At 44.9% G+C, this 23,231-nt stretch overlaps 1 protein-coding gene across 4 annotated transcripts in view; it reads left to right on the forward strand.

The window, feature by feature from the left end:
* SHROOM3 (shroom family member 3) overlaps nt 1-23,231 on the forward strand; it is a 251,686-nt gene that overhangs the window by 165,993 nt on the left and 62,462 nt on the right. Inside the window, exon 1 of one of the 4 annotated variants that reach the window (XM_027598486.1) lies at nt 8,784-9,101. The exons of 2 other annotated variants lie outside the window; for them this stretch is intronic. The gene's annotated coding sequence lies outside the window, so the exon portion shown is untranslated. Of the gene's footprint in view, nt 1-8,783; nt 9,102-14,476; nt 14,597-23,231 lie in introns of those variants that run through there. One more of the 4 variants, XM_027598488.1, reaches the window with a different exon arrangement.

The raw sequence follows: 23,231 nt of genomic DNA on the forward strand, positions 1-23,231 counted from the left end.
CCAATGCGGGGCTCAATCCCAGGACCCCGGGATCATGACCTGAGCCGAAGGCAGATGCTTCACCGACTGAGCCCCCCAGGCATCCCTCAGGTTCAGTTTTTAAACTCTCATTTCATAGATGAGGAATTCGCTTCATGGGCAGTTAATGGCCAGCCCAAGGTCACATAGCAGGGCCTGTGGCCAGGATTCCAAGTATTCTGCTTCCGGAGCCTGCACTCCTAGCCAGGAGGCAACGCCTGCCTCATAGGACTGGGACGCTCTCTTAGGCGTTATGGTCAACACGCGTGAGCCTGGTGCATCCTCCACACCCCATCGCTGTGACTTCTTCAAGGTGCAGATCTGGTCACAACACTGGTGTAACTTCTGGTGATTTCTCATTGCCTACAGGACAAAGTGCAAATCTTGAAGATGGCCCCAAAGGCTTCGCTTCCATCATCTGCCTCTCCGTCCGCACTGTCTGCTACCAGCCCCTGCCTAGCCATGTGCCTTGCAGGTCCCCAGTGAGCCTGTGCTATCTGATGCTTCCGGGCCGTTAGACTCCCTGACCTTTTCCTTCTACCTCTTCTTACCCCGTAAGCCCGCGTATGTTCTTCAGGACCTCTCGCAAACATTTCTGGACCCTGCCCTGACATAAATAGCCTCTCCTCGGCTACCAGTACATAGATTGATCAAAATAAAAATAGCAGTCTTTTGTTTTGTTTTGTTTTTAGCTCTCACAGGCTAGGCACACAGTGCTATGCATTTTACGTGTTTGGTGGGTAGAAATCTTGAGCCACAAACACAATTATGGAAGAATGTAACTGCTTCTTTTTTAGAAATGGACTGTCATTTCTGTTTTGAGACCTCATTCAGCAGAGACAGAAACTTACTATCAGCCAATTCCCAGTATCCTCCGGCTCCTGAGGTTGTAGCAGCTGAGCTGCGAGGGCCTTAGGCAGAGGCGGGGTGGGTGTGTCACGGGGATTCCGAGTGAAGTGGCACCTGTGGCCTTCATGTCACCATCTCCCTGTGCTGGTGTCTGATGGGTCTGCTTACCATCCAAGCCAGGAGGGTGCTATCTGCAGCCTCCTCGGATCCGTCCGGTGTCTTATGCCGTCTTGGCTTTACCGGAAACATTCTGCCTCTCCTGGACCACCCTGGGTTGGGAGGATTGGTGGAAGGCGGGAAGCTCTCTCCTGCCTAGGTACACCACAATAGACATTTCTCTGACTCCTACTCCTTACCGAGTTCCCAACAACTCTGGGACGAAGCCCGTTCTCCAGACTCTTGCTTGGGGGCCCACATACTTTCTGCTCTCAAATCCCTAAGCCTATCTGGAGCTTCCAGCTTGCCCCATGTGGGACTCAGAGTTGCCCTAGCTTCTAACTCCCCTTCACTTCTCTCTGACTCGCTTTGCCCTTCTTTGTTAGTCCTAGAAAGCTGTAGTGTCTGTTGTGGAGGAAACATTGGTTCTGACTGAGTATCCTCCCAAGTCTTAAAGACTTGTGCCTGGATTCCTTTGTTCTCTGAGTTCTGCTGACTCATCCTTTCTTTGGTCAATGAACGGCACCCAGTGGGAGGAAAGACAGGCCCGTGAGGAGATTCAATAGAAAGAATAAAAATAGTTACTATTCACTGTTACTCCTGCACCCACCAGACACACGCTCAATAATTATCTCATGTTGTCTTCCCAAAAACCTATGGGAGATTTCTTTCCCTGCAGTCCTACTGCCCAGGAATGGTTTAGTATTTCAATATGGACATCTTTTCTTTCTTTCCTTTTTTTTTTGTTAAAGATTTTACTTATTTAATTTGTCAGAGAGAAAGCGAGAGAGCACAAGAATGGGGAGCGGCAGAGCGAAAGGGAGAAGCAGGCTCCCTGCTGATCAGGGAGCCCCATGTGTGACCCGATCCCAGGACCCCGGGATCATGACCTGAGCCAAAGGCAGACGCTCAACCGACTGAGCCACCCAGGCACCCCCAGATGTAATTATTCTTACTTAGAGGAAAAACTAAGGCTTAGGAAGATCAATTAACCTTGCACACAGCTAGGAAGCTCTTGACTCCAGTCCATACTCTTGATCACCACACTCTACTATTCTTATCATGTGGTACTGAAATAATTTCTTTCGATGTTTGAGTTTCTGATGAGCACTGTGACGTCAAGGCTAGGACCTCATCTGACTTGATATCCCCAAAGCCTGGCACTTAGCAGGTACTCAGCAGGTGGTATTTGAATTGAAATGGGTCAAGGAGAGAGAAAGGAAGGGAAGGAGAAGGGGGGAGAAAAGGTCAATGGGAAAATCTTATCTTAGGCTATTCTAAAACTTCCTGAGTAATATTCTGTCAATCAAAATCTAAGCAGAATTGCTGGTATTATCTAAATCATGCCCAGAATAGGACTCTCCTTACATGATACTCTCAGAGTATTAAAGACATGGAAATTATTTCCTTGTGTCCAGAAAAGAAATGGGTGTAATGTCATTGGTGACAGCAATAACAAGTGAGGAGTACACGCATATATGAGCAGTGCAACCAGAACTCGTGATAGTTGTCATCAGCCAATGCAGGCCTGGTTGACATTTCTTTACCTTCAAGACATTGTCATCCAAGATGCTGGTGGTGTATAAATCTGATAACTTCTAGAATTTCACTCCTTTCTATTAAATTTTCATCTGAAAACTCTTGTTATCCCACATTACATAAATCCCTGTGATAACAGATATTTATTAGACAATGCATCTAGGTGAAGGGTAAATGCTGTAGGCTGTGACATGCCCAAGTTACCACCAAAGGCAGCTTAGCTGAATCATTTTCCTTCTTCTTCATGACTGTAGATCTACAGTGGGCCTTATTTTTACAATTTTTATTATTTGATGTTATTGGGGCACCTGGCTGGCTCAGTCAGCAAAGGGTGCAACTCTTGACCTGGGGGTTGTTGAGTTGGGACCCCATGTTGGGGGTAGAGTTTACTTAAAAAAGAAAAGTTATTATTTGCTATGATAACAAATACTATAACACAATAAAAGTAAAATAATAAGGTCAACATTTTCCCATGCCACCTCTTTCAGGTAACTTCCGTTAACAGCCTGGTGTATGTTCTTCCTTATGTGCTTAACATACGTGTTCAAGCACATCTTCATGGTTATAGGAGTCTGATGTTCCTTTCTCTCTTCTCCCTCCTGCCCTGCCTTGAAGCTCGTCTTTGACCCTGTAGCTGTCATTTCTCCTTCTTCCCCTCTTCCCTTCTTTCTTCTCCCTCTCCAGTTTTCGTCTTCCACCTTTTCCTCCCTCGTTCCCTATTAGCCTTGCAATACCCAGACTCTCGGGAAATTGAGTTTTCACCCCAAGGTGTGACAGCTCCATCTAAGCTTTGGAGATGGACTTTATTCCTTGGGTTGCCTTGCAGTCTTACAAGGCGTGAGAAAGTGAGAGGCAAGCATGGGAAGAAATCAAAGACTCAGTTGATCACCGTTAGCTTACTTGGCTGAAATATTTGAGAACTCAGGGTGCTTTTGTAGTTATCGAAATTTTTATTGTAAACATTTAATTCAAAGAGTAACTTATACTTACTGTTTTAAAAAATGTCCACACTCTATAGAGGTGTTTAAAAGCAAAAGGTAAATTTATGTTTATCCCCCGAGATTCCTCTCCCTGCAGTCCTACTGCCCAGGAATGGTTTAGTATTTCCTTTCAGATGTTTTTCTAGACTTGTGTAAAACATACTAAACGTTGTATATAATTTGACTTAACTATATGGACATCTCTGGGTACTACCTATAGGTCTGACTCTTTCCTTGTCCATGCTGCATTATATACTTCAGAATTCATCTAACCATTTCCAATATGAGCACTTAGTTGCTTCCAATTTCCAGGATGCAATCCTAATCTTTCCCAAGAGAATGCTGTCCATCCTTGTCTCCTTGGTGACCTGAGGCTGCTGACATGAGTGACTGTTCCTTCATCAGTGACCCCCACAACTGAAAATGTCCTTTGTCTCCTACATGTCCATGAAGCGGTCCCTTTGAGGCTCATCTGTTAGTTTTGTTGTTCTGTTCTTCTTTTGGCTTCCATTTAGACCTATGCAGGTTTGATGCGGGATCCCGGATCTGCCCCCCGGAGCCATGCACACTGCCATGCAATTGTAGCGGCCCACATAATGAGTGCACTTTCACCGACCCAGTCCAGCCTTCTCTGTTCCTTGGATTCTGACCTCTGTAAGACACTAAGTAGCTTTCCAGGTGACAGGTTGCATAAAGGCCTTTACTTGAGACCCTAGTCCTAGGGTCCCAAAGAACAGAAACCACAGAAGCGCCCTTGTCAATAACAGCCAGCTGCGAGCAGGAGATTATGCCTTGAATAAGGAGAGGGGGTGAGAAAGCTGTTAGCTTAGCAGACTTGGGGGCTCGCCATTTGCAGGAAAGGACTGTGACGGAGGGAAGAGGTAGGTGGCTGAGAAGACAAGGAACTGAGAGGCTGAAAGATCTTACAGGATTTTCCCTTCCATAGTACAATCACCACTTCATGAAATAAATTACTTCTCAGGGTTGGCGTTGTCTTAAATGCACTTCCTTATTTTAAATTTCCATTTTAACATCTTATTCACTAGGATGGTTGTTTACTTGTTTTTCACATGGCGAGTGGTTCAAAAAAATTAAAATATTTATTAAAGTGAATATTACATTAGAAATTACATCCACATTATACCTAACTACCTATTTGAGAAGGAAGCACCCCAAACATTCTCCTAATATTTTCTCTCTGAAGCAAGATCCATGTTTCTTTTTTTTTTTTCTTTCAGGTTTTCCACAGTCCATTTTATTTTATGTTCGTTTGTTTCAAATTTTTATTTGATTTCTAATTAGTTAACACCTAGTGTAATACAGGTTTCAGGAGTGAAATTTAGTGATTCATCACTTACCTATAACACCCAGTGCTCATCACAAGCAGTGCCCTCCTTAATGCCCATCCCCTATCTAGACCATCCCCCGCCCACCTCCCCTCCAGCAACCCTCAGTTTGTTCTCTGTAGTTAAGTGTCTTCTGGTTTGCTTACAAGAACCCAAGTTTCAAGTGTACACTTTCCTATTGGTGAGTTTTTTGTATTGACCATTAAATAGTCCCTAGAACTGACTTTCAACATTCAACAGATATTGACCTTGTCTTTCTAAGGTGTCACAGCCAAAAGAAAAGTATAGATGAACCAGGGAACTTATTGCGTGGCAGTGACAAGAGCAAATTGAAATTCTTCTTCTTCTTCTTTATTATTATTATTTAGCAAAGACTCTTATGATTCAAATATAGTTTTCACATTAAAACTTTATTTGGAATTATAGAAAGAATGCCAAGCAGAATTGGTAAGAAGTAATAGTTGATTATTTCTAAGTTAAATTTAATTTTTTTTTTTAAAGTAGGCTCCCTGCCCATCATGGAGCCCAACATGGGGCTTGAACTCATGACCCTGAGATCAAGACCCGAGCTGAGATCATGAGTCAGATGTTTTACTGACTGAGCCACCCAGGTGACCTTACATGAAATTTAATTTAATAGTTTAAAGTACAAAGTATATTTCAAAACTATACTACTATAATATAGAAAAGAAGCTAAATTTGTGAAAAAAAAATAAATTCAGAACCCCAATCACATATATATAGTTTCTTTAAAGGTATGATTGATTAAATGTATTAGACTAATTGAAATTAAATAATTCAAAGAATAATTGCTGAATTTGGAATTTGGAGATATATGGAAATAACTCTAAATTTCTTAAGCTTTTTGTTTGAAAAAGATACTCTTTCTCAAGGGTTTCTCCTTACTAATAAGACCTGACAATTGTAGGGGACAAACAAACTTCCAAGTGTATATACAGTATGAATCAATCCATTTGGAGTTGGCATAGTCAATCTGATGTGATTTTAAATATTTTTAGCTTAGCCTATTTATCTCATACTGAAATTTGGACTTAGAGGTTGAAATATTTAAGAGAAACGGGAGGAAATGATTTGGCCTGTGAAAGCACTAAGTGCCTGGACGTGCCACCACGGCCAGGCATCCTATCACCACCCCTGTTTCTGACTCATGACTCCTCTGCCATCACCACCTTGGTGGACCTTCTGCATGTCACTCTGGTGTGTCTCTAAGCATCTGCCTTCAGCTCAGGTCATGATCCCAAGGTCCTGGGATCGAGCCCAGCATGGGGCTCCTTGCTCAGCGGGGGAGTCTGCTTCTCCTTCTCCCTGCCACTCCCCCTGCTTGTGCTCTCTCTCTCTCTGATGAATAAATAAATAAAATCCTTAAAAAAAAAAAGATCTTAGCATTTTTTAAAAGCTTTCTTTCTTGATCAATATATCTGTTTTAATCTTTTAAAAAAATGCTTTGGATACTAGTGTGAAAGCACCATTTCTGGGTACAGTCTTTTTTTTTTTTTTTAAGTAGGCTCCATGTGAGGGGCTTGAACTCACCACACTGAGACCAAGACCTAAGCTGATTTCAAGAGTCAGATGCTTAACTCACTGAGGCACCCATGGTCCCCCGGAGTACAGTTTTAATAGGAACTGAAAGACAGCATGACTTTACAGAGATCATCTTTAATAATCATCTTGGAGTTAATTCATACCTATACTTGATACGTGTAACTATTCCACGGTCATTTATCAGTTCTGCTTTGTGAAGGAGGGACAGACCAACCATTCTGCAGAGAACTGAGGTGCCAGGTGAGGGAACTTGCCCCCCGCTTGTGCAGAGAGACGTTAGTGACATTTCATGTTGCTACAGAGGTTTCTTCATTTCCAGGCTCAGCTTTGATCCCATGAGACAGGTTGTTTTCCTTTCATCTTCAAATATCTGACAATGCCTCTAAGTTACAGATACAAGTCAAGAGGATTTTTCCAGAATCTGTGGTACAGTGGAAGCCCAGGGATTTCTCATCATAGTGATGGATTTCACTGGTATAATATAGGCTGTGTGGGAGGTAAGATTTGGACCCAAAGTATGTTTTTAATCACCAATTTAAAGTGATATTTCATACAGGAATAGAAGGATCTGTTCCACCCTTATGAGATTTCACTTGACCCTGAGCACTCAGGAAACAAAAAGCAGCTGCAGGACTGGTCTTATCTATTCTGCCCACAGAGCTCCTGCCTGTGTCTTCCAGCTAATACTTCTTATTTCCTCAACATGGTGGCAGAGGCAATGTGCTGGCTATACTGAAGGGCTGACCACTTATTTAAAGCTGAAGTTGTGAACATCACCTTCATCCAAAACTACATTTCCACAGGGCTTCCAACCCGCAGCAACGTGTGTGTGGGTACCCCATTGATTATGTGACAAGTGTATATGTGTTTGTGCATGTTTGTAATACCATATTGAAGACAACATCCAGTTTGAAGGGGGATAGTACCTTTTTGGAGGTGGGAAGGAAGCCTGTCCTTAAAGGTTTCAGTAGAGATTTATTCTGTGGATGCTGTGGTGGCTAAAGCTTCTGCGTTTGGCCAGGTTATAACAAAGAGTACGGCCAAGTAAAGACAAATGGTTTCAACTCTCCCGGAACTCAGGCTTCTAGTTCCTACCTAATTAGGCATTCTGGTCTCTGTGTCTGTATATATATTTACTGCCTTAAATATAGAACCTGAAATTTTAACAACAGGGATTCCGCTTGAGTGAGAAGAAATAAAACCAATCTCAGACCTTTGTTATCTTAATCTCTGGCGATGACATGTGAGAGCAATTAAGAAAGGTACTCTAAGAAAAAAAAAATCTTACCTCCATTGAAAGAGGCTGGAAGAGCCTCTGAAGAAAGATGAAACTAAAAGCACCATACCTTCCTTAGGGACAAATGAAGTGGCCGGGGGGGGAATCGGAGGGGGAGACGAACCATGAGAGACGATGGACTCTGAGAAACAAACTGGGGGTTCTAGAGGGGAGGGGGGTGGGGGATGGGTTAGCCTGGTGATGGGTATTAAGGAGGGCACGTTCTGCATGGAGCACTGGGTGTTATAGGCAAACAGTGAATCGTGGAACACTACTTCAAAAACTAATGATGTAATGTATGGTGATTAACATAATAAAATAAAGAAAAGGGGAAAAAAGGCACCATACCTTCCTTAAGAATATTAACTGGGCAGCTAGATCACAAATGCAAAAACAAATGCAAACGTGTACATTGTCTAAGACCCAAACGTTCGCAAAGCTGAATCCAAGCTCCCGAGAGATAATAGCCCTAACCACTGAAATAATCACCTGCCTCTCCTCTAGAGATGATGCTCATGGAAACAAAAAAGGGCTGGGAAGGGAGATTTCAACAGCATTAGCCGATCAGCAACAACCTGGATCTCTCCAGTTGACTTACACTGAAAAAAGGACATACGGAGAAAAAGATGGTTATTTTCCTTGTAATGTGAGCTTTTTTTCTCCCCCCCCAAGCTGTGAACTTTTTACCTTTCCTTCATTCATGCATCATTTGGTCAATTACTAACTATATGGGCCCTGAAAAGCGAGCGCGGGCTTCTTAAAATTGGGATTTTCCTCTTGGATTCCGTTTCATTTCAAAATGGGGCGGGGTGGGGAAGGTAAACCACCTTTCCGACTGTGAGCTGAGAAAGGGGAGACCGGGAGCATGTGCGCCGGTCCCCTTAATACCACGAGGACCGGACGACTTGGCCTGCGGAGGGGCGAGAAGAGCCCGACTCTTCACTCCCAGAATCCGTTTTCAAACCTTGGGGAGCCTTCTCTGCCATTGAAATGCAAATCCCGTCCTGAGCGCCCCGGCCAATCCGGGAGGCTTCCTGTGGGATTACCTGGTGGCAAGCGCCGAGCGAGCGCGGCCCCTCGGACGCGGCCCCCGCGGCCGGGAGGCGTGGTCGTCGGGCGCCCCCGCACCCTCCGGGGCCCGGGCGCCGGGATTGGGGCCCCTGGAACCGCACGGCCCGGAGCCGCCGCGCCGCAGCCGCAGTAGCCCGGGCGCGGCGGCGCAGGGCGCGGCCGCGCCGCCCATTGTTGAGCGCGGCCGATACCCCCGGCGATGCCCTGCGCCGCCTCTTCGGAGCCGCGGCGAGGTTTGAACTTGGCGTCGGCCTGGAGTCCTGCGCGGCGCGGGAGGCGGCGGCGGCCCGGCGAGTCGCGATGGTGAGTGCGGTGCTCCGGTCCGCTCCCTCTGGCCCGCGGCCGGCGAGGTCGGGGCGCACTGCTGGCCTTGAAGCGGGAAGGGGGGGCGGGGGGACGGGGGGGCGGGTGCCTCGCAGTCTGCTTTCTAGAGGGTGTTTATTTCTGTCTGTTAGGCGACTGTGGAAAGCCCTGTGAGGATCGGTCCCGCCAGGTGGGGGGTAGGTGGCGCGCTCCGAGGTCTCCTGACACTCCCAGGCCTTGGCTTTTTTTTTTTTTTAAGGAAGCAGTAACTGCCACTCCAAGAGGAAAATAATTGCAGATTATTGACAGCATGAAAACTTTTCAGAAGAAATGATCTGTGAAATATTTTAATTTTGATAAATTGCTCTGCATGAGGGCCCCTGCTGAGTTTAGAACGACTTGCCTTTCGTAATTTTACTGGATTGGTTTCTGTAGGAAAGGTCCCAAATGTGTTTTGAGGGACACGCCTACTCCCCCCACACCTGTCCCAAATCTTAGGGCAGTTTTTCTTTTTTTAAAGGTGTGCTCTACGGTCCTGTAGCAGAAATTAAATAATGAAAATGAAATTATACCTGACATTTGTTCTGAATTGCCCGAGGGATAAAAGTGCTTTGCCAAAGGGCGTGGGAGGACTTATAAAATTTCAATACAGGGAGCATCCTGGGGTGGGCGTGGGGATGGGGGTGGGCTACCTCTGTCTCTTTCTCTCCCTGATGTATTTTGGCATTATTTTTTTTTCTTTTTAATCATAGTGTTGTGGTGAACCTCTGTGCACGGACGCTTTGGCGTTGGGCATGAAGGAGCACCCGCATGCGTATAATCTCCATGGAGAGATTGCCGTGAGCTATCAGGGTGCTACAGGAAATCTTAGCACAAAGGCTCCTAAAGATTGTTCTGGGCGTTTTCTCTTTCTAATTACTTACTATTTAAAGGCTCGTTATCATTTCCAATTAAAAGCGTGTTAGACGTATAGCTAAATCCCACCCACAATTTCACCAGAAGTTGGTTTACATTTTAATTAATTTTGATGGTTATTTTTGTCTTAAATTTTTTTTCTGATTATGAAAGTATTACATGATCATTTGCAGAAAAGGTGGACTATACAGAACTGAGAAAGAAGTAAACGGCTATTCATAACAATAACATTTATATTGTATGTTAAGGCCTAGTTTTTCATGGACGCCTAGTCATTTGAAAACTTTGCAGCTATGGACATTTTTTTAATTGCTAATGAATTTGGTTTAGGGACTAAAACTAGGAAACGTCAAGGAAATAAACTTGTATTTTAAAAAAGGTTCTAACCAACAATAACTTCTCCACATGGTTCATGGAACAGAATTTATTGTGGCAATTTCTCTTGAATCAACTTCCCACATCTGCTCCTGACAAATGGTTTCTGTTTGTGTAGCCTGTTTTGTAAATACATCTCTCTACCATTAAGGCAAATAGCCCAAACACATCCCTTACCAGTGCTTGTAGCTAGCTAGGCTCACAGAGTTAATATTTTTATTGGTTTCTACATCAGAACTTCTTCACTGTATGCTTGATAAAACCCTGGAGAAGGTTACCAAGGGATGTTGTGGAGAATTTACTTCCCTGGAGGTTTTAAGAATAGAATAAACATCCATCTGCTTTCAGTGCAGCGCTGTCTGGTTAAAGGAAGACTGGGTCACCTCTCCAGACCCCAAACCGAGGAAGTCTAAATATATTTCAGTCTTCAATAACCTGGGACCAAAGGGTATAAAGATTCCCCCCAAAGCACCTGAGCCCACTGAAGCCCTGTTTTGATTTATGTAAAACAAACGTTCTCCTTTGGTGAGAAAGATTTATAATTATCCCTAGGCCTTGTCAGTTCCTTTCTGTTTATGGACAGAAAATCAACAATGATATAATTACTTTCTAAGAAGTTGTAGGTTGAATATAGTGTAAGTTGTGTGATTTAAAGTAAATGAATGAATTGATTGATTCACAGGAATTACAAGTTCTGCCTCAGCTGGGGAGGGGTATATGCGTCATAAGCCTCTGAAGGATGGTGTCCCTGAGAGCTCTCTCCACTCTGGATCCAACTTTCTTTTCAGTATCCCATTTTGTGTGTTAAATCTGAGTACGTTTTTACATCAACATTACATTTGACTTTTTTTCCTCAAAATGTATTCTTGTGTCGCACTTTTGCCCAAACGGCGTATTCCTGTAGCTTCTGTGGGAGGCTGCTCCCCTGGGCCGGCAGGGCTGCCCTTTTGCTGGTTTCTTTCAGAAGGTCCGGATTTCACGGGCTGCTGCTTTCCCTACCCCCTGTTCGATAGAAGTATCCTGTAATTCTAACCACTGTGTGACCTCAATTGCAGTGACACCTTCCTCCTTTTTCCAAAATGTGGCTTGATCAGGAGCAGCCACCACGCTTTCTCCCCAAGGGGTCACTGGGAAGGGTTCACTTTCTAGGAAAGATCCTGTCGAAAAGAAAATGGGGACATCAAGAGTCTCCCGGCTGGGCGGTTTTTCACTTTGCTTGAATGAGCCCTGCCTCCCCTTCACACCCGTCAGCTTGTCATATTTCTCCATGCATGCCAAGCATGTTTTCTTATGCTATAGTAACGCCCAAAGAAGGAACAGGAGTAGAACAATGGTCTTTCATTTGTTCAGCAAACATTTACTATGTGGGAGGAAGCCCAGGATATGGAGATGGGTTCTTTGCCCTCAGGGAACTTGTCCTATAAGAGGAGAAATCAAATGTTAATAAGCTAGTGCCATTCTGAGGGAGTATAGGGGTTAAGCACTTAGGTTTATTATAAGTTAAACATATACCAACCCTATGACCCACCATTCCCCTGCCTCGCTGTTTACCCAAGATAGATGAAAACAAATGTCCACAAAAAGACTTGTACAGAATGTTCATAGCAACTTTATTGATAATTGCCAACAACTGGAAACAACCCTGTGTCCATCAACAAGAAAATGGACTCACTGTGGTACATCCATACAATGGAATACTACTCAGCAGTCAAAAGGAAATTAACTCCTGATGTAAACAACCAGCTAGATGAATCTCAGAACCATTATATCAAGCCAGACACAGAAGAATTCATAAGCAATTCTATTTAAGAAGTACTAGAACAGGCAAAATTAATCTATGATAGAGAAGTTAGTGGTTGCCTCTGGAGGGGGGTGGTGGAGGGATTGATTGGAAAGACTTAAGAGGTTTTTCTGGAGCAAGGGAAAGGTTCTAGGTCTTGTTTTGAGTGATGGTTGCAGAGTTCTACACAATTATCAAGCCCCATCAAACTGAACACTTAGGACCTATGCATTTTATTGTATGCAAAGCATTAGTTCCATTAGAAGAAGAAAAGCATAGGTTCTAGAGCTAGACAAGGGTACACATCCCATCTCTGTCTCTCGGTATATATCGCCTTGGGGAAATGATTAATAAATGCCTGTGAACCCGAAAGCACTGGACAGTAATGAAGCATCTTCATAGAGTCGTTGTGTGGACTGAGTTTGATAATGAAAGTACTTAGCTTAGTAAGGACTGAATAAATGTCGGCTAATAATCCCATGCACTGTGAGAAATATAAATGTGGTTTTGGTGTTGATAAAATTATTTGTACTTTTTGTAAAAGCCATCTATCTCATTTACTTAAGATTATGAAGGATCCTGTAACCTATTAACTGATCTCCTTAGCATTATATGTATTTTCTTTTTAGTAAGTTCTTTCTTTGAGGTTGCAGGGAATTTAAAGTTCTTGCCTACAGCCTACCTTTTCAAAATACCAGTGGGGCTTTTCGTTGCCAGCAGAGGTAAAAAAAAAAAAAGAGAGGAAATACCCACTAGGCAAACCCCTCTGTTTTTGAGGACTGATTTAATGAAATTTGTTGAAGCCGAACGACCAGAGCACGCTTACAGCTTTCTCTGGGAATCCAGGCGAAAAGGTTACATTTTACACCCTCTTTCTAAAGATGTAGGTAGGTGGACAAAAACTCTTGAACTCTGTATCAAATTGATATTGTGTTTTGTTTTAAAGGGGCAAACTAACTTGAATTTTCAATAGGATACCTTGGACAGAGTGGTAAATATAATAGTTTACTTAATCCATTAAGCTTCAATTATTTAAGTTCAACAAAGTGCTTAGGAAAGACTTTATTTACTTTGCCAACTCCAACAGAGGCATTTTGTTGTTGGGTTGGTGTAATTCATTCAGTAAACATTTATCACACATTTACTGAGAACATATTAGCCCTGGGAATTCAATCATGACTGATAAGATGTTTTACACTCACGGGTTCATAGACGCCCTGACTGTAAGTGTGAATGTGTATCCATTTCTCTAGGAACTTTTTTCAGAGCAGAGGGCTCTGTCTTAGGCTAGTCTTGTTGGTTTTTTTGGTTTGTTTTTGTTTTGTTTTAAGCCTCTTGAGAAGGTTTAAATCCTGGTTTTGTTTGTTGTGTTTCTGTTTTTTGCCATTGGTACTGTTTTCTTAAACATCACAGTTACTCACGAAGGTTTTCTCTTATTATCTTCCTAAGAATAAGAACAACAAAATGTTCTTCTATAAAAAGGCAGTTCAGTATAGTGAAAAGGTCTTAGACTGTGGAGACCGAGCACCCCACTTCTGAATCTGAGCTCTGCTACCTGCCAGTGGTTTGGGGCTTAATATCTTCAAGCCTCAGTTCCCTTATCTGTAGAAGGGTGAGTGATAATACCTTGAAAGAGGTATTAATACTATCAGATTGAGGCCATTCTAACCATTAAATGACACAACACATGTAAAGGTAAATAGCCCGGCACCTGGTGGGTGTTAATTTCTGTACTGAGTACTTTCTGCTCAGAGGGAAGCACTGCCTGAGAGTCTTCTTGTATCTTCTTCACACTCCTGTGAGGTAGACACTCTTGTTACCCCCCCTTTAGAGGTGAGAAAACCCCAAACCCAAGAGATGAAATAGTTTGCTGAGGGCATGGAGCTGCCAGGGTTGGAACTCCACAGGATCCTGCCGCTCAACTGATGAGTCTCGTAGTGGAGGTTACTTGCTTTTTTCCCTTTTAGGTAAAATTATTTTTGAGATTTAATTACTGCAGTAAGACTGAAAAACAAACTGAGAGTTCTAGAGGGGAGGAGGGTAGGGGGATGGGTTAGCCTGGTGATGGGTATTAAAGAGGGCACATTCTGCGTGGAGCACTGGGTGTTATGCACAAACAATGAATCATGGAACACTACATCACAAACTAATGATGTAATATATGGTGATTAACATAACAATAAAAAAATTACTGCAGTAAGTGGCGCTAGCACCAACATTATAGGATGCACGCAAGTGAACGCTGGTGATGGAGGATTTGGTTGACCATGGGCGGGGGGGGGGGGGGGGTTGGTAATGAACGTGTCAGATTCTTTCCCCAGGCCCTCAGAAGTCTGCCTGTCAGTGGCCCTCTCTGAGTCCCGTCCTTCACCCTCCTACCACCCCAATGGCTCCAACTAAGAAGTCAATCCAGGAACAAAGACAGGTGGAGAGCTAGGCCACCTGTTAGAATTTGGCCTAGATTTTGTGAAGCCCTTGTAGGGATTGACATAGATGTGGTACTACCTTGGTCTCCAAAAGCAAGGCCAGGTGAAAGGTGGTGTCCAGAGCCCTGTCACAGTAAGAGGGGAAAGTAAACTGACCTGGGGTATTTGTATTCCCTATTTCCATTGGCATTTCCTCAGTAGATTCTGGAGAACCCTGAGCTAGACTTTAAAAATGAGTGAATGTCAAGTGTACACTGAGAACCCTACTGATTTAATGAAGGCTTAGGTCACATTGGCCAATTAAAATAATGTGTGGAGGGGCGCCTGGGTGCCTCAGTCGGTTGCACGTCCAGCTCTTGGTTTTGGCTCCCGTCGTAGTCTCATGGGTCGTGGGATCAAGCCCTGCATCAGGCTCTGCACTCAGCAGGGAGTCTGCTTGAGGGGTTCTCTCCCTCTGCCCCTCTCTAAGACGGGTAAATAAATCTTAAAAAAAAAAAAATGTGTGGAGGCCTAGGGGAGCATGTAGTTAAATAAATTATAGATACGATTTCCTGTTTAGAGAAGAGCCTTTGCACTAGGTCTACCCCACCCGCTGCTTCCGTAAGGTCCTCGTCTTGTGCAAGACGCTCTGTGCTAGCCTTCTTATCATCCAGGCCTCTCCTTGGCAGTGCAGCTCAACAGCCAGAATCTCAGGACTTTTTCCTCAACTACCCAAACGGTGCCCTGTCTCCTTACAGACCCACCAGAGAAGCTCCCCAGCCAGCAGGGGAAGTCCCACCCGAGGCAATGGGCTGCCGCTCGGGGCCGTGGGGGAGGGGCCCCATTAGGAAGTGTTACTTGCAGCCCTGTATGTGAAGGAATGCCGTTGTGTACCAGCTCCGTCCGCCCACGTGAGCCACATTATCACAGGGCAACTTTCCTGAGAGATGAAACTGCTCTCTGAAGGGGAAAAAAGAAACCGGGAGGAAAACCCTGCAAGGATCTTGGCTCTCTGGCTGTCCCTGAGCCTTTAAAGCTGCTCTGCTATGTACGAGCTCCACTTCCTTGTCTTTGAGTCTGACTCACAATAGATGTGCATGGCTCAAGTGAGGAGAAGCAGACCCGCACTTAAGTCCCTCTCTGCCTCTTCACCATTGCCTCCAGCCTCTGCCCCTCAACTTTAAGCCCTTTGTGTCGGTTCCCATGGTTACCTCTTCACCCCCCCCCCCCCCCAGCAGCTGGAATACCACAGTGAGTCGAGGCTGCCTCCCCTCCTGAGCCAGGTCTGGCTGGGCTGAGGCCACCGCTCTGTGGCTGGATTCATGACATGGGTTCGCAGTCCGGTACCTTCTCTTTGTCATGGGTTCTGTACCTTTCCCAGGCTTGGCAGGTTGGGGTTGCAGCAGGAGGGGAGGGGGGGTGACATACAGGGTATTTCTTGCCCTAGGCCGGCCTGGCTGCCCCATGACCTGCCACACTCCTGCCTGATGCCATCTCCTTTTGTGTTAATGCTCAGTGGAGGGGAAAGGACCTGCTCTGCCCAGAGAAGAGTGATCCCTCGCTTCCCCACCTGCTCTTGCTTTTAAATACAGACATACCTCATTTTATTGCACTTCGCTTTATTGCGCTTCATAGGTATTGTGTTTTTTACAAAGTAAGGGTTTGTGGCAACCCCTCAGTGAGCAAGCCTAACAGCACCATTTCCCCAACAGCATTTCCTTACTTCCTGGTACTGTGGCCCATTTTGATATTCTTGCAATATTTCAAACTTTTTTCATTATTATGGTAATCCGTGATTAGTGATTACAACTTGCTCAAAGCTTAGATGATAGCATTTTTAGCAATAAAGTATTTTTTAGAGATTTTATTTATTTGACACACACAGAGAGAGAGAGAGAGCGAGAGCACAGGCAGGGGGAGTGGGAGAAGCAGACTCCCTCCTGAGCAAGGAGGTTAATGAGGGACTCGATCCCAGGACGCTGGGATCATGCCCTGAGCTGGAGGCAGACGCTTAACGACTGAGCCACCCAGGTGCCCCAGTTTGTAGTATTTTTAAATGATGTTTTGAGAATGCTATGCTAAACTCAAGACATAGATTTTGTCAGTGCCACTTTTGTGTTACATGTCAGTGGGTCCAGAATTCCCCTGGAGGGTATAGGGTAGTATTGGGGTGAGTAGGGACATACTGGATTAAAAAAAACCCAAAAACTCTAGACCCTGTTACGCTAATCCTGTAGTAACCAAAGGAAAGGAAAAATGTTGGGGACAAGTAGAAACTCAGCCTATAGAACCATAGTTACAAACACCTTGAAAAGGTATATTGTAAACCACAATTACCTTTCCACAAATTGCCTGGGGGCGCCTAGTTGGCTCAGTTGGTTAAGCTACTGCCTTTGGCTCAGGTCATGATCCCAGGGTCCTGGGATGGAGCCCCGTGGGCTCCCTGCTCAGCAGGAAGTCTGCTTCTCCCTCTGCCTGCCCCCTCCCCCCCCCCCACTCCGGCGCATGCGCTCTCACACTCTTTCTTCTATCAAATAAAATCTTTAAAAACAACAAACAAAAAACAAATTGTCTGCATTTTGGTACCTTGCCTTCCATTCAGACCTGCTTCCCAAGAATACAACGCAACAGCTGCGGGAAAGCCTGGGAGACAGATAGATTCCTGCTTTGGGTGAGAGCAGAAGTTGGAAACATTTAGGTTTGTGATTCGGAGGCATTTAAATAGCATGGAATGTCTATTATCTACCCTAAACAGCAGAACGAATCTTGCATATTGTGGACACAAATGCAGTTGGCATGAGCTTAAAAAAAGTGCATGTGAGCTTCTTTCTAAGACCCAATAATCCTCTTGGGCAAAGTAAGGATTAGGCCTTCCTCACAAACAAGGAGGGGGGAGGTGAGTTCATTTTTGCTAAGATTCCTCAGCTGATGCCAAATTTAGCAAGGGACCTATTTTCTCTCTTTAGGCAGGTTTAGGACAGGAGCAGCTTATTTTGTAGATGGAGATGGAGAGGGAAACCTTGACTCCCACAGACCACATTGCGACCCCAGGAACCTTCCAGAACCAGAGTCCCTCCATGTCCTCCCGCCTGCAGGAGGGGAGGGGAGGGGTTTCTTGCCCCAGAACCTGGTGCGGGGGGACTCCAGGCACTCAAGAAAGCTGGGCCCAAACTCCTGTTTTTAGGACGGCTGTGCACGTACATTGGCCGAAGCGCCATTTCTGCCGGTACCTGGGACTCCTCTGATAAGGGTAGGCTTCTGGAAGAGCTCCTCGGGCTAATTCTGACACCCTTGTGCTTGAGGAACTCTTTCTTTCAGACCAGTGGCTGGGTCCTCTGTTCTAGTCTGTGCCCAAGGGGCCTTCCTCACGCGCCATAGTTCTTGTTCTTGTTGCCATGATCCTTCACTCTGGAGTTAAATATTTATTTCTATGCCTCCCCAAAAGCTTTGGACCTTTGCAGTTTTCCTTTTTTAAGGAATTTGAGAGCCCATCATTACACCAACCATCCTGTCACACCCTTTGGGTGACTTCTCTTGTTCCTCTGTCTCCTGTAGACCACTGTGATCGAACGGTAATAGCCGCATCTCATGGTAGTTATCACACGCCAGGCTCTTTTTGTCTCATAGAAGTAGCAAAAAGGTGATGTGGAAGGAATGGCAGGCTCGCATGCCTTAGCATGTGGCAATTCCGAAGAAAAAAGTATTCAAAGCCCAGTGATCCTCGGGGGCGGTGCAGAGAGGGCGTGGCCTTCAGCCATTTCCTTTTTCTACTTGTTTTATTTCATTTTACTTTTTTTTTAAATTTTATTTATTTGCAAGAGACAGAGATAGGGACAGAGAAAGAAAGAGAGAGAGTACACGTGGGGAGGAGAGGGAGAAGCAGGCTCCCTGCTGAGCAGGGAGCAGGGTGGGGGGCTCGATCCCAGGACCCCGGGATCATGACCTGAGCTGAAGGCAGATGCTTAACCGACTGAGCCACCCAGGCTCCCCTCATTTTGCTTTCTTTTTCTGATATGAGGATCCTCACTATTTCAAATGATAAGAAAATTCACTGAATTTTGTTGTTAAAGTACAGTATCTGGTGTATACCATGTGCCTAATAAATGTAAGTGTCTGTCCTATTGGTAGGAAGTTAGTATTTATTGCTAGGCTCTAAGTGCTTTTTACACATCAGCTTGTTCGAGCCTCCCAACTACCCTTTGATGCCAGTGCTATTATTACCCTGTTTGGTAGAGGAGGAAACTGAGGCACAAGAGGTTAAGTGATCTGCCAGAGGTCAAACACCTATTAGGTAACAGAGCCTAAGCACGAACACAAGCAGCTGGTTCCAGACCCACATTAATACAACTTACACAGTCTTCCACTTGTCAGAGCTGATTTAAGGGCAGGCTCTGAGAGTTTGCAGTGAGGGCCGTACCCCCCCCAGTGGCGAAGATAACCTCGGTTCAACCGTAGGGCCTTGTATGAGGGCTCTTGGTTTTCTTAAGCCCTCGCTCTGGGCTACCTATGTATGTATAGGCTTCAGTGGGTGGAGGGATTTGAGTCAAAAGTCAATGTGAAGCAGATTCAGTGTTTACTAGGTAGGTTAAAAGATTTGGCCAGTCATTTGGTTTTTTTCCCCTACCCACCCTTTTCCAGTCCTGGTGCAAATGTTGACAAAGAAGTCATTGGCTAGGATCTGGAAATGGTTAAGCTTATGGTTTCAAAAATCATCAGAAATACACTGAATGCCAGTGGTGTAAATTGTACATGTGGATCCAGTGGGAGGTTTCAGGGGATACTAAGTGAGAAAAAGCAGCAGCAAGAGCAGGAGGTACAAACGGACACAGGTCTGAGCCCTACCTTTCACATCTCTGCATGACTGAAGGGTTACATGGGGCCCTCCTGTAATCAGCAAGTGGCCGAACCAGGGCGGGTGAGCAGAAAGAAGAGGCTTGTAAGTACAAGTCAGGGATATGACTATGATGGAAAGCACCAGCTAGGGTTCAGGCCTGAGAGAATACAGAGTGAGCTTCCTAGATGGTAACTAGTTATTTAAAAAACAAAAAAGGATGGGGCACCTGGGTGGCTCAGTCGTTAAGATTATCTGCCTTTGGCTCAGGTCATGATCCCAGGGCCCTGGGATCGAGCCCCGCATCGGGCTCCCTGCTCAGCGGGAAGCCTGCTTCTCCCTCTCCCTCTCCCCCTGCTTGTGTTCCCTCTCTCGCTGGGTCTCTCTCTGTCAAATAAATAAATAAAATCTTTAAAAAAAATAAAAGAAAAAAGAGTAAGGGAGGGACAGTGACCCGGAAGGCTAGGTCTAAATATATAGACGTGTATATATACGTATATAGACCAAAAGGTGAGGAACAGTAACAGGAACAGGGGACTTCTAAAGAAAGGGCAGTTTCTCTTTCATAGTGTGAAAACTATGATAAATAGTCATCAGAAAACGGAGAAGAGCTATGTTAGGCTAAGAACAGAGATCTGTACCCAGTGGCATCAGTTCTTAAAATGTTCTTCCAGACCCTGGAGGAGCCGAGAATCCAGGCTCGCTTTCTCCCCTTCCCGGAGACTGAGGGGAGATCCGTGGGAAGCCTCCGGCAATGACACTGCTACCAGGAGAGAGATGATAATTAGACCAGCTTCATGCATGATGGACATGGAACGGGACAAGAAAAAGAAACACAGGAAACCAAGAACATGACTTTTAATAAGGCAAATTATGAAAATGAGTACACTCATGCATCCAGCCTAAATCCAAAGGAATTTCTCCAAAGGGCTCTGAGGTCCAACTCAGGGCTGTATAAATGCACTTCTGTCCGCTTAATCTCAAAAAGCATTCTGGCTGCTTCAAAACATAAGGCAGCAAAGCTTCACAGAGCTTTGCCACCTGTTTGTTTGTGGGAAGGCTCAGGCACAGTCCCCCAACACTGGTCCTCTCCACCCCACAAAAGGCCGCTGCTAATGAGATGGACCAAATAGAACCGAATATTATACTTTCACAAAGAAATTGGCTGACAGTCTTATAGAGAAAACAATGAAAAGAAGAGAGACCCGCCTTCCCCAAAATGTGTATGGTAAATACCTTCAAGAGTTGATGGGCGGAGAACTCCATTCTGGATGCATCCCCCAATTACTCCCTTTATAGTCTCCTATGATCCATTCAGCACATCTCTGCTATGTGCCTACGGTGATCCACTCACCGTGGTAGGCTCTAGGTGCATGGTGGTTTAAAAAGCAAAACTGAGGGCAAGCCAGCCGTGGGCCCAGACCTCAGTGAGCTTGCTGTTCAGTAGAAGGAACAGACCATGTACACGTGAATGATTCCATGCCGCCATTAGTGCCATGAAGGAAAAGAGCAGGTGTCTGGAAAGAGACTTTGGCCGTAGATGAGGTGGCCTCTGATGTTTGACCCAGGACCAGAAGGCTAAGGAGGAGCCAGCCAAGTGAAGAATTGGGAGGGAGACTGTTCCAGGCAGAGGGAACAGCATGTGTGAAGGTGAAGAGTTCGGTGGGGTGGGGAGCTCAGGGCAGAGAGGGAGGGTGTTGTGGAAGGGAGGACCAGAAGCCAAGTCACTCCGGCCTCAACAACCAAGTGAAGGGACTTGAATTTTGTCCAAAGTGCAGGGAGCAGGTACACAGAGTTTTACTAGAGAATGATATAAGCCGTTTCCATTTTTTTAAAAAGTGTCCCTGGCCGCTGGGTAGATGCTGGATTGAAGGGGGACAGGAGTGGAAGTGGCCAGTGAGGAAGCTGTTCCCTGTTGGGTAAAACACAACAAAAAGGAAGAAACTGCTGGTTCTACAGATAAACCCAGCATGTCCCTCCCGTGGTTAACAGTCCATGCTAAGGAGATACGGTTCTTTGCCACTGTACCTCAAGACAAAATAAAACTGTTTAAACTCCATAGAAACCAGGAATCTAAAGGGATCTGGAGGGATCATTTAAAAGACGTGGCTCAGTTCCTTCCAGCTTTCACTCCGGCTTCCCCAGGCATTCCCCAGTTTTTGTTCAGTTCAAGAGCATCACAAGGAACAGAATGATTGGGAACTTTTTCTTCTAATATTGGCTAAAAGTCAGTTCAGAAATACCAAATGGTAAAGCAGCCCGTGTATATTCAAGAGTGATGAATATTGGGGGTGGTGGGGAAGAGGGTGGAGGAAATAGGAATGTACTCATCATAGGAAGTAGAAATGTAGGTGGTTGGCCTGGATATCTTGTTTCTTAACTGGAGAAGAGAGATGACATTGGGATTGTGGATCACAGTTATTTAATTAATTAATTAATTTATTTATTTATTTTTAGCCCCTGCTAAACCTTCTTAGGTCTGCTTTGAGTCCTCTTTCATCACTCAATAATTTGTGATCTTGAGACTGGAGAAGAGCAGGAAGCAGTATAAAAGCAGCCCCCCAGAATTTTCATTAGCTTTGCCGGCCAGTTAAGTGAACTAAAAGGAGACAGGAGGGAAGAAATGTTGCAGATCTGTTGAACATTTGGCAGTATTTCATTCATTTAACAAATAATTATCAAGCACGTCTGTGTGCTAGGCAGCAAGCTGGTTCGCTTGCCTGAGCCTGCTGCGGAAGAGAGGCCAGCAAACAGGTGGTCAGAAGACAGTGTGACTTGCACTTTGAAATGCACATCTGTAGCCAGCTTAGCTAGCATGGAGCGCATCGCCTCATCCCCAACTTGCACCCGGAGGGGATGATGTCCAAACTGAATCCTGCAGGACAAGTACGGATAAGCCAGGAGAATATGGTACCTTTTGGGATCTTGGAAGTAGCCCCCATAAGGCTGGAGAGCTGTTTGGTTTTCTGTTTGTATTTTTCACTTGAACTTGTTTCATTGATTCCAAGGCTTCTGCAATGTATCTTTGGGTATTTTTAAGTAAAACAGTGTACCTTGGAGTATCTTTTTTTTTTTTTTAAGATTTTATTTATTTATTTGACAGAGAGAGACACAGCGAGAGAGGGAACACAAGCAGGGGGAGTGGGAGAGGGAGAAGCAGGCTTCCCGCTGAGCGGGGAGCCCGACGCGGGGCTCGATCCCAGGACCCTGGGGTCATGACCTGAGCCGAAGGCAGACGCCTAACAACTGAGCCACCCAGGTGCCCCTGGAGTATCTTTTAAGTAAAAATTAGCTCATTTGGTAATGTTTAATTAATGTTATGTTTATTATTGTTATGTTTATTAATGTATTGTTTATTAATGTTAATTAATTTGGTATGTTTAATTAATGTCCCCACAGTCACCATTCTCCACCCATTCTGGCCACATCTGGGTTAGTAATTCCAAGGCTATAGAATTTGTGAGATAAACCTCAACATTTTTGAAGCTTTTATTTTTTTTTATTTTTATTTTTTCTAAAGATTATTTATTTATTCATGAGAGACAGAGAGAGAGAGAGAGAGGCAGAGGGAGAAGCAGGCTTCCCGCTGAGCGGGGAGCCCGATGCGGGACTCGATCCCAGGACCCCGGGATCATGACCTGAGCCGAAGGCAGACGCTTAACCATCTGAGCCACCCAGGTGCCCAACATTTTTGAAGCTTTTAAACTGAAAGGAAGAAGAGGAAGTGGTTGTCAGTGATTTTTTTTTTTCTGTCCCAAGCGAGTCTGATTCCATGTGTGGTTTGAGCTAAGATATACAACTTCTCTGTCTCGGCTCGTTCATCT

Source organism: Zalophus californianus, chromosome 2 (assembly GCF_009762305.2).
Source record: "Zalophus californianus isolate mZalCal1 chromosome 2, mZalCal1.pri.v2, whole genome shotgun sequence".
Classification (NCBI taxonomy): domain Eukaryota; kingdom Metazoa; phylum Chordata; class Mammalia; order Carnivora; family Otariidae; genus Zalophus; species Zalophus californianus.